General features: G+C 41.6%; 1 long non-coding RNA gene across 1 annotated transcript; it reads left to right on the top strand.

Annotated features, from left to right (window-relative positions):
• The first annotated feature begins 520 nt into the window (after positions 1-520).
• Positions 521-7,664, top strand: LOC121562608. Its single transcript, XR_006659755.1, has 4 exons — positions 521-582; positions 2,829-2,888; positions 5,028-5,087; positions 7,611-7,664. It is a non-coding gene; the product is annotated as an uncharacterized LOC121562608 (long non-coding RNA).
• The last annotated feature ends 3,655 nt before the right edge of the window (positions 7,665-11,319 follow it).

The raw sequence follows: 11,319 nt of genomic DNA, 5'->3' as shown, positions 1-11,319 counted from the left end.
AATTCTGTCGGCAAATGCTGTACATTCATTCAATCGTAACTTTCTCTTCAAAGTGGGATGTTTTTTCAGTTGTTTTTAAACACGGGATTGTCGTAGCAACCATTGTTGGTATTTTATGCATTGTGACTTTACTTTGACCAAAACTCCGAATCTCTGGCACCGGCCACAGTGCTTCCAATGCCCCAGAGACTGCATAAAGGTTCAGACTAAGACAGTGGTAATGTTCGAAAAAATGTATGCACGCATGACTGTAAGTCGCTTTGGATAAAAGCGTCTGCTAAATGGCTTATTATTATTATTATTATTATTATTATTATTATTATTATTATTATAGTCACCTCTGTTAAGGTGAGGTGTTGTAAATGTAGTGTAGTCAGTCTGTTAAGGTGAGGTGTTGTAAATGTAGTGACGTCACCTCTTAAGGCGAGGCGTTGTAAATGTCCCAACACAGGAAGTCCATGTATAAGGAAGTAGAGGAAGAAATGGACCTCTCCCCTCCCTCCACCTCATGTCCCAACATAGGTAGTATAAGGAAGTAGAGGAAGAAATTGACCTTACAGGTAGAAGACAAAAACATCGGAGGTTTGTAGCTTTCTTTTACAATATAATGTAGAAAAGTGTTCTGGAGAAGTTAGGCTATCATAGAGAGACAGATGATTTAGGGGTAAGACATCTACAGAAATGTAAAGTTAATACAATACTGATTTCAACTTTCAAAAATGATAATTTTACTGTACATTGGTGTTGATTCATATTGCTTAGCCTAATCAATATGATCCAATGTGATGTGATGTGATAGGCTACAGGGCTATGAGGTAGGGTATTATTGGTAAAGGCGATTGACATCACATTATCGTGATTATTATCCGCATGTCGAAACTGCGTTAGAAAGAGGTGCATCTGAATTATGTAAAGCTGTCACTAAAGAAAATAGTCTGTTTCGACAAGTCAGTCAAGTAAAAATGACGCGCAACAATAGCATAGAAACTAATTAAATGTTGGGATCAAAAATGCTTTCTGGCTACACCGATCAGAAAGGCGGTGGTCCGTTTTGCTCAGTGCTGTACGCTTCATATAACTTGGCCAGCGCACTGTTGCGTAATGTTCCGCATCGTTGTCGGCACACCTGAATACAAGCCCGGGTGCAACGGGCGAGATAAACTGTTGGCACCAAGTCAAGCAGTGCATGGGTGTATTCACTAAGGGCACTATTCCAATTTATGAAATTACGCCTTTTCTACGCACTGCTCATAGTTTCTATTCAGACTTGACCTTATTAAGTTGCATAACGGGTTTTGCAGGTGTGGTTCCCTTGCGTGCGCTGAATAAATGTAATTCAACCGCTGAAAACACTCCCACTTGCTTGGTTAAAAATACTCCGATTTTGTAGATTATTTAGGCACATTTTAGGGTTAGGAAAGTATGTATGAATCATTAAAAAAAACTGGTTTGGAGAACCTTTACACACTAAATATATTGATTAATAAAAAATACAGTGGTTTGATTCATCCTGAAAGTTGTCATATTCAAGTTCAATCCATGAAATATTGGAAGATGGAAAAAAAGTGTACAATAGGGGTTGAATAGGGGGGTCCTATACATTTACCCTAATTCTCACTAATCATGGAACTGTATGAAACCGGTTCAGTCGTCGTGAACCGTGAACCAGGCTACAGGTTTAACCTGCTACGTGTGGTCTGAGTTCCATAATGATTCAAACAGGCTACATGTCCTAAATTCTTGCACAACGTTAGCCTAATGCTAACGACCCTCAGGAATAACTGACGTGACAGAGGAAAGAGAGGGAAACAGAATGGAATGATGCTAAATGTAAGCTACAAATGGAAGAAAACGAACACTAAAGTGACAGTTATAAATGTATGTGGGTTTTACTGACGGTGGCTCTCGATAGTGGCTGATTTTTAACATGATACAAATTGTAAAATAAACGGAGAAAAGCCCGGGTACAGCCTATAATTAAAACATGCCGAAGCTCATGCATCAACTCGGCAGGTTCAGTCCTACAGAAGCCTAAAGCTTGGGTGTCCAAATTGCATCCACGCCTATTATGAGGTCACACCAGTAGAGGTGCGTGCGTAAAATCACTGGGGAAGACAGAAAAATACAATACAATCTATGTGTTGTAATATTTGTTTTGCTCTATAACCTGTTAATTCATATGCCTTGTGACCCTGATATAGTCTTTAGGCCTAAAGGTCGAGACAATAAGAAGACACAGTGGGAGAATAAATTCAACCACACCTTTGGTTTTATCACAAAACCAGAGAGCAACTTCTGTCCAGTTAAGTCCACAAAGCATATTCTATGTAACAGACAGTTACATGACCTACATCATGGTCAAGCAAGTTAATGTTACCGATAACTAAACAACTATTGATTTAGAACCACAGAGAGTTACCGCAAGTTGTAAATGCAGTGTAGTCACCTCTGTTAAGGTGTGTGTGTGTGTCTCTGTGTGTGTGTGTGTGTGTGTGTGTGTGTGTGTGTGTGTGTGTGTGTGTGTGTGTGTGTCTCTGTGTGTGTGTGTTAGAGAGAGAGAGACAGATCCTATGTCAATAAGCTCTAAGGTCCTATGTTACTACACAGTGTATAGAGTACGTACTCTCAAATGACACCCTTTTCCCTATATAGTGCATTACTTTTGATATTGCACAATGATCAATCTCCACCTCTCCTCCCTCTCTCCCTCCACCCCCCCATCCCCCCTCCCTCTCTCCCCCACCTCTCCCTCTCTCCCCCCACCTCTCCCTCTCTCCTCCCTCCCTCCCTCTACCTCTCCCCTCCCTCCACCTCATGTCCCAACATAGGTAGTATAAGGAAGTAGAGGAAGAAATGGACCTTACAGGTAGAAGACAAAAACATCGGAGGTTTGTAGCTTTCTTTTACAATTTAATGTAGAAAAGTGTTCTGGAGAAGTTAGGCTATCATAGAGAGACAGATGATTTAGGGGTAAGACATCTACAGAAATGTAAAGTTAATACAATACTGATTTCAACTTTCAAAAATGATAATTTTACTGTACATTGGTGTTGATTCATATTGCTTAGCCTAATCAATATGATCCAATGTGATGTGATGTTATAGGCTACAGGGCTATGAGGTAGGGTATTATTGGTAAAGGCGATTGACATCACATTATCGTGATTATTATCCGCATGTCGAAACTGCGTTAGAAAGACGTGCATCGGAATTATGTAAAGCTGTCACTGAAGAAAATAGTCTGTTTCGACAAGTCAGTCAAGTAAAAATGACGTGCAACAATAGACATAGAAACTATTTAAATGTTGGGATAAATCAAAGTTCAAGTTGAAAATGCTTTCTGGCGACACAGATCAGAAAGGCTGTGGTCCGTTTTGCTCAGTGCTGTACGCTTCATATAACTTGGCCAGCGCACTGTTGCGTAATGTTCCGCATCGTTGTCGGCACACCTGAATACAAGCCCGGGTGCAACGGACGAGATAAACTGTTGGCACCTCATGTGAAGTCAAGCAGTGCATGGGTGTATTCACTAAGGGCACTATTCCAACTTATGAAATTACGCCTTTCCTACGCACTGCTCATAGTTTCTATTCAGAAATATTGGAAGATGGAAAAAAAGTGTACAATAGGGGTTGAATAGGGGGGGTCCTATACATTTACCCTAATTCTCACTAATCATGGAACTGTATGAAACCGGTTCAGTCGTCGTGAACCGTGAACCAGGCTACATGTTTAACCTGCTACGTGTGGTCTGAGTTCCATAATGATTCAAACAGGCTACATGTCCTAAATTCTTGCACAACGTTAGCCTAATGCTAACGACCCTCAGGAACAACTGACGTGACAGAGGAAAGAAAGGGAAACAGAATGGAATGATGCTAAATGTAAGCTACAAATTGAAGAAAACGAACACTAAAGTGACAGTTATAAATGTATGTGGGTTTTACTGACGGTGGTTCTCGATAGTGGCTGATATTTAACATGATACAAATGGTAAAATAAACGGAGAAAAGCCTGGGCATAGCCTATAATTAAAACATTCCGAAGCTCATACATCAACTCGGCAGGTTCAGTCCTACAGAAGCCTAAAGCTTGGGTGTCCAAATTGCATCCACGCCAATTATGAGGTCACACCAGTAGAGGTGCGTGCGTAAAATCACTGGGGAAGACAGAAAAATACAATACAATCTATGTGTTGTAATATTTGTTTTGCTCTATAACCTGTTAATTCATATGCCTTGTGACCCTGATATAGGCTTTAGGCCTAAAGGTCGAGACAATAAGAAGACACAGTGGGAGAATAAATTCAACCACACCTTTGTTTTTATCACAAAACCAGAGAGCAACTTCTGTCCGGTTAAGTCCACAAAGCATATTCTATGTAACAGACAGTTACATGACCTACATCATGGTCAAGCAAGTTAATGTTTCCGATCACTAAACAACTATTGATTTAGAACCACAGAGAGTTACCGCAAGTTGTAAATGCAGTGTAGTCACCTCTGTTAAGGTGTATGTGTGTGTGTGTGTCTGTGTGTGTGTGTCTGTGTCTCTGTGTGTGTGTCTCTGTGTGTGTGTGTGTGTGTGTGTGTGTGTGTGTGTGTGTGTGTGTGTCTGTGTGTGTGTGTCTGTGTCTGTGTGTCTGTCTGTCTGTCTGTCTGTCTGTCTGTCTGTCTGTCTGTCTGTCTGTGTGTGTGTGTGTGTGTGTGTGTGTGTGTGTGTGTGTCTGTGTGTGTGTCTCTGTGTGTGTGTGTTAGAGAGAGAGAGGCAGATCCTATGTCAATAAGCTCTAAGGTCCTATGTTACTACACAGTGTATAGAGTACGTACTCTGAAATGACACCCTTTTCCCTATATAGTGCACTACTTTTGATATTTCACAATGATCAATCTCCACCTCTCGTCCCTCTCTCCCTCTCTCCCTCCACCCTCTCTCCCTCCACCTCTCCCTATCTCCCCCCACCTCTCCCTCTCTCCTCCCTCCCTCCCTCTACCTCTCCCCTCCCTCCACCTCATGTCCCAACATAGGTAGTATCAGGAAGTAGAGGAAGAAATGGACGTTATGGGTAGAAGACAAAAACATCGGAGGTTTGTAGCTTTCTTTTACAAGTTAATGTAGAAAAGTGTTCTGGAGAAGTTAGGCTATCATAGAGAGACAGATGATTTAGGGGTAAGACATCTACAGAAATGTAAAGTTAATACAATACTGATTTCAACTTTCAAGAATGATAATTTTACTGTACATTGGTGTTGACTCATATTGCTTAGCCTAATCAATATGATCCAATGTGATGTGATGTGATAGGCTACATGGCTATGGGGTAGGGTATTATTGGTAAAGGCGATTGACATCACATTATCGTGATTATTATCCACATGTCGAAACTGCTTTAGAAGACGTGCATCGGAGTTATGTAAAGCTGTCACTAAAGAAAATAGTCTGTTTCGTCAAGTCAGTCAAGTAAAAATGACGCGCAACAATAGACATAGAAACTATTTAAATGTTGGGATAAATCAAAGTTCAAGTTGAAAATGCTTTCTGGCGACACCGATCAGAAAGGCTGTTGTCCGTTTTGCTCAGTGCTGTACGCTTCATATAACTTGGCCAGCGCACTGTTGCGTAATGTTCCGCATCGTTGTCGGCACACCTGAATACAAGCCCGGGTGCAACGGACGAGATAAACTGTTGGCACCTCATGTGAAGTCAAGCAGTGCATGGGTGTATTCACTAAGGGCACTATTCCAATTTATGAAATTACGCCTTTCCTACGCACTGCTCATAGTTTCTATTCAGACTTTACCTTATTAAGTTGCAAAACGGGTTTTGCAGGCGTGGTTCCCTTGCGTGCGCTGACTAAATGTAATTCAACTGCTGAAAACACTTGCTGGCCAACAGATTTTCTGGTGGAGTTTCATTCAATAGCGTTTTCAGTACATTTATCTTCAGCCATGCTTTTAAATACGGTGTACCTTTTAATTTGATTTTTGTCGCCAGACTAGAATACATCGAGAGGACGGGTTCAGAATATAGGGATCAATGAAAGAATGTCATCTATGCATCTTCATCTTCGTTTCAGCACCAACTGGTAGATTTAAAAATACTCCGATTTTGTAGATTATTTAGGCACATTTTAGGGTTAGGAAAGTATGTATGAATCATAAAAAAACTGGTTTGGAGAACCTTTACACACTAAATATATTGATGAATAAAAAATACAGTGGTTTGATTCATCCTGAAAGTTGTCATATTCAAGTTCAATCCATGAAATATTGGAAGGTGGAAAAAAAAGTGTACAATAGGGGTTGAATAGCGGGGTCCTATACATTTACCCTAATTCTCACTAATCATGGAACTGTATGAAACCGGTTCAGTCGTCGTGAACCGTGAACCAGGCTACAGGTTTAACCTGCTACGTGTGGTCTGAGTTCCATAATGATTCAAACAGGCTACATGTCCTAAATTCTTGCACAACGTTAGCCTAATGCTAACGACCCTCAGGAACAACTGACGTGACAGAGGAAAGAAAGGGAAACAGAATGGAATGATGCTAAATGGAAGCTACAAATTGAAGAAAACGAACACTAAAGTGACAGTTATAAATGTATGTGGGTTTTACTGACGGTGGCTCTCGATAGTGGCTGATATTTAACATGATACAAATGGTAAAATAAACGGAGAAAAGCCCGGGCATAGCCTATAATTAAAACATTCCGAAGCTCATACATCAACTCGGCAGGTTCAGTCCTACAGAAGCCTAAAGCTTGGGTGTCCAAATTGCATCCACGCCAATTATGAGGTCACACCAGTAGAGGTGCGTGCGTAAAATCACTGGGGAAGACAGAAAAATACAATACAATCTATGTGTTGTAATATTTGTTTTGCTCTATAACCTGTTAATTCATATGCCTTGTGACCCTGATATAGGCTTTAGGCCTAAAGGTCGAGAAAATAAGAAGACACAGTGGGAGAATAAATTCAACCACACCTTTGTTTCATCACAAAACCAGAGAGCAACTTCTGTCCGGTTAAGTCCACAAAGCATATTCTATGTAACAGACAGTTACATGACCTACATCATGGTCAAGCAAGTTAATGTTTCCGACAACTAAACAACTATTGATTTAGAACCACAGAGAGTTACAGCAAGTTGTAAATGCAGTGTAGTCACCTCTGTTAAGGTGTGTGTGTGTGTGTGTCTGTGTGTGTGTGTGTGTGTGTGTGTGTGTGTGTGTGTGTGTGTGTGTGTGTGTGTGTGTGTGTGTGTGTGTGTGTGTGTGTGTGTGTGTGTGTGTGTGTGTGTGTGTGTGTGTGTGTGTGTGTGTGTGTGTTAGAGAGAGAGACAGATCCTATGTCAATAAGCTCTAAGGTCCTATGTTACTACACAGTGTATAGAGTACGTACTCTCAAATGACACCCTTTTCCCTATATAGTGCACTATTTTTGATATTGCATTATGCTCAATCTCCACCTCTCCTCCCTCTCTCCACCCCTCCTTCTCTCCACCTCTCCTCCCTCACTCCACCTCTCCCTCTCTCCCCCACCTCTCCCTCTCTCCTCCCTCCCTCCCTCCCTCTACCTCTCCCCTCCCTCCACCTCATGTCCCAACATAGGTAGTATCAGGAAGTAGAGGAAGAAATTGACCTTACAGGTAGAAGACAAAAACATCAGAGGTCTGTAGCTTTCTTTTACAATTTAATGTAGAAAAGTGTTCTGGAGAAGTTAGGCTATCATAGAGAGACAGATGATTTAGGGGTAAGAAATCTACAGAAATGTAAAGTTAATACAATACTGATTTCAACTTTCAAAAATGCTAATTTTACTGTACATTGGTGTTGATTCATATTGCTTAGCCTAATCAATATGATCCAATGTGATGTGATGTTATAGGCTACAGGGCTATGAGGTAGGGTATTAATGGTAAAGGCGATTGACATCACATTATCGTGATTATTATCCGTATGTCGAAACTGCGTTAGGAGACGTGCATCGGAATTATGTAAAGCTGTCACTAAATAAAATAGTCTGTTTCGACAAGTCAGTCAAGTAAAAATGACGCGCAACAATAGCATAGAAACTATTTAAATGTTGGGATAAATCAAAGTTCAAGTTGAAAATGCTTTCTGGCGACACCGATCAGAAAGGCTGTGGTCCGTTTTGCTCAGTGCTCTACGCTTCATATAACTTGGCCAGCGCACTGTTGCGTAATGTTCCGCATCGTTGTCGGCACACCTGAATACAAGCCTGTTGGCACCTCATGTGAAGTCAAGCAGTGCATATGTGTATTCACTAAGGGCACTATTCAAACTTATGAAATCACGCCTTTCCTACGCACTGCTCATAGTTTCTATTCAGACTTTACCTTATTAAGTTGCATAACGGGTTTTGCAGGCGTGGTTCCCTTGCGTGCGCTGAATTAATGTAATTCAACTGCTGAAAACACTTGCTGGCCAACAGATTTTCTGGTGGAGTTTTCATTCAATAGCGTTTTCACTACATGTATCTTAAGCCATGCTTTTAAATACGGTGTACCTTTTAATTTGATTTTTGTCGACAGACTAGAATACATCGAGAGGACGGGTTCAGAATATAGGGATCAATGAAAGAATTTCATCCTGAAAGTTGTCATATTCAAGTTCAATCCATGAAATATTGGAAGATGGAAAAAAAGTGTACAATAGGGGTTGAATAGGGGGGTCCTATACATTTACCCTAATTCTCACTAATCATGGAACTGTATGAAACCGGTTCGGTCGTCGTGAACCGTGAACCAGGCTACAGGTTTAACCTGCTACGTGTGGTCTGAGTTCCATAATGATTCAAACAGGCTACATGTCCTAAATTCTTGCACAACGTTAGCCTAATGCTAACGACCCTCCGGAACAACTTACACTGACGTGACAGAGGAAAGAAAGGGAAACAGAATGGAATTATGCTAAATGTAAGCTACAAATTGAAGAAAACGAACACTAAAGTGACAGTTATAAATGTATGTGGGTTTTACTGACGGTGGTTCTCGATAGTGGCTGATATTTAACATGATACAAATGGTAAAATAAACGGAGAAAAGCCTGGGCACAGCCTATAATTAAAACATTCCGAAGCTCATACATCAACTCGGCAGGTTCAGTCCTACAGAAGCCTAAAGCTTGGGTGTCCAAATTGCATCCACGCCTATTATGAGGTCACACCAGTAGAGGTGCGTGCGTAAAATCACTGGGGAAGACAGAAAAATACAATACAATCTATGTGTTGTAATATTTGTTTTGCTCTATAACCTGTTAATTCATATGCCTTGTGACCCTGATATAGGCTTTAGGCCTAAAGGTCGAGACAATAAGAAGACACAGTGGGAGAATAAATTCAACCACACCTTTGTTTTATCACAAAACCAGAGAGCAACTTCTGTCTGGTTAAGTCCACAAAGCATATTCTATGTAACAGACAGTTACATGACCTACAGCATGGTCAAGCAAGTTAATGTTTCCGACATTTTCGGACCACAAAACAACAATTGATTTAGAACCACAGAGAGTTACCGCAAGTTGGCAATGTAGTGTAGTAACCTCTGTTAAGGTAGGTGTGTGTGTGTATGTGTGTGTGTGTGTCTGTGTGTGTGTGTGTGTCTGTGTGTGTGTCTGTGTGTGTGTGTGTGAGTGTGTGTGTGTGTGTGTGTGTCTGTGTCTGTGTGTGTCTGTGTGTGTGTGTGTGTGTGTGTGTGTGTCTGTGTGTGTGTGCGTGTGTGTGTGTGTGTGTGTGTGTCTGTGTGTCTGTGTGTGTGTGTGTGTGTGTGTGTGTGTGTGTTTGTGTGTGTCTCTGTGTGTGTGTGTTAGAGAGAGAGACAGATCCTACTCAATAAGCTCTAAGGTCCTATGTTACTACACAGTGTATAGAGTACGTACTCTCAAATGACACCCTTTTCCCTATATAGTGCACTACTTTTGATATTGCAATATGCTCAATCTCCACCTCTCCTCCCTCTCTCCACCCTTCCTTCTCTCCACCTCTCCTCCCTCACTCCATCTCTCCCTCTCTCCCCCACCTCTCCCTCTCTCCTCCCTCCCTCCCTCCACTCCACCTCTCCCTCCACTCCTCCCTCTCTCTCCACCTCTCCTCCCTCTCTCCACCCTCCCTTCTCTCCACTTCTCCTCCCTCACTCCATCTCTCCCTCTCTCCCCCGCACCTCTCCCTCTCTCCCCCCACCTCTCCCTCTCTCCTCCCTCCCTCTCTCCCTCTCTCCCCCCACCTCTCCCTCTCTCCTCCCTCCCTCCCTCTACCTCTCCCCTCCCTCCACCTCATGTCCCAACATAGGTACTATAAGGAAGTAGAGGAAGAAATGGACCTTACAGGTAGAAGACAAAAACATCGGAGGTTTGTAGCTTTCTTTTACAATTTAATGTAGAAAAGTGTTCTGGAGAAGTTAGGCTATCATAGAGAGACAGATGATTTAGGGGTAAGACATCTACAGAAATGTAAAGTTAATACAATACTGATTTCAACTTTCAAGAATGCTAATTTTACTGTACATTGGTGTTGATTCATATTGCTTAGCCTAATCAATATGATCCAATGTGATGTGATGTTATAGGCTACAGGGCTATGAGGTAGGGTATTATTGGTAAAGGCGATTGACATCACATTATCGTGATTATTATCCGCATGTCGAAACTGCGTTAGAAAGACGTGCATCGGAATTATGTAAAGCTGTCACTAAAGAAAATAGTCTGTTTCGTCAAGTCAGTCAAGTAAAAATGACGCGCAACAATAGACATAGAAACTATTTAAATGTTGGGATAAATCAAAGTTCAAGTTGAAAATGCTTTCTGGCGACACCGATCAGAAAGGATGTGATCCGTTTTGCTCAGTGCTGTACGCTTCATATAACTTGGCCAGCGCACTGTTGCGTAATGTTCCGCATCGTTGTCGGCACACCTGAATACAAGCCCGGGTGCAACGGACGAGATAAACTGTTGGCACCTCATGTGAAGTCAAGCAGTGCATGGGTGTATTCACTAAGGGCACTATTCCAACTTATGAAATTACGCCTTTCCTACCTGGCTAAAATGCTTGGAGAATTAAGTAAAACCACAAGTCCGAATCCCTATCTCCATCCATGGTTCATTTAGGAAAGGACCAATGTTAACTAACTAGCTAGACACCAGAGGACAACAACACAACGAGATGCAACAATTCAAGTTGTTTCTGTCAAAAACCAAGCTGGTTTACCTTGACACCTTTTATTGGTGCACCAGAACCAATCACAGTTGAGCTCGCTCAGTTTAGCGCAACGCTGATTGGCTCATTTCTAATAGTTTTTTAAAT

The sequence above is a fragment of the Coregonus clupeaformis genome, unplaced genomic scaffold (genome assembly GCF_020615455.1).
Source record: "Coregonus clupeaformis isolate EN_2021a unplaced genomic scaffold, ASM2061545v1 scaf1696, whole genome shotgun sequence".
In the NCBI taxonomy this organism is placed as follows: Eukaryota; Metazoa; Chordata; class Actinopteri; order Salmoniformes; family Salmonidae; genus Coregonus; species Coregonus clupeaformis.
This window is presented reverse-complemented; position numbering and strand designations above follow the sequence as displayed.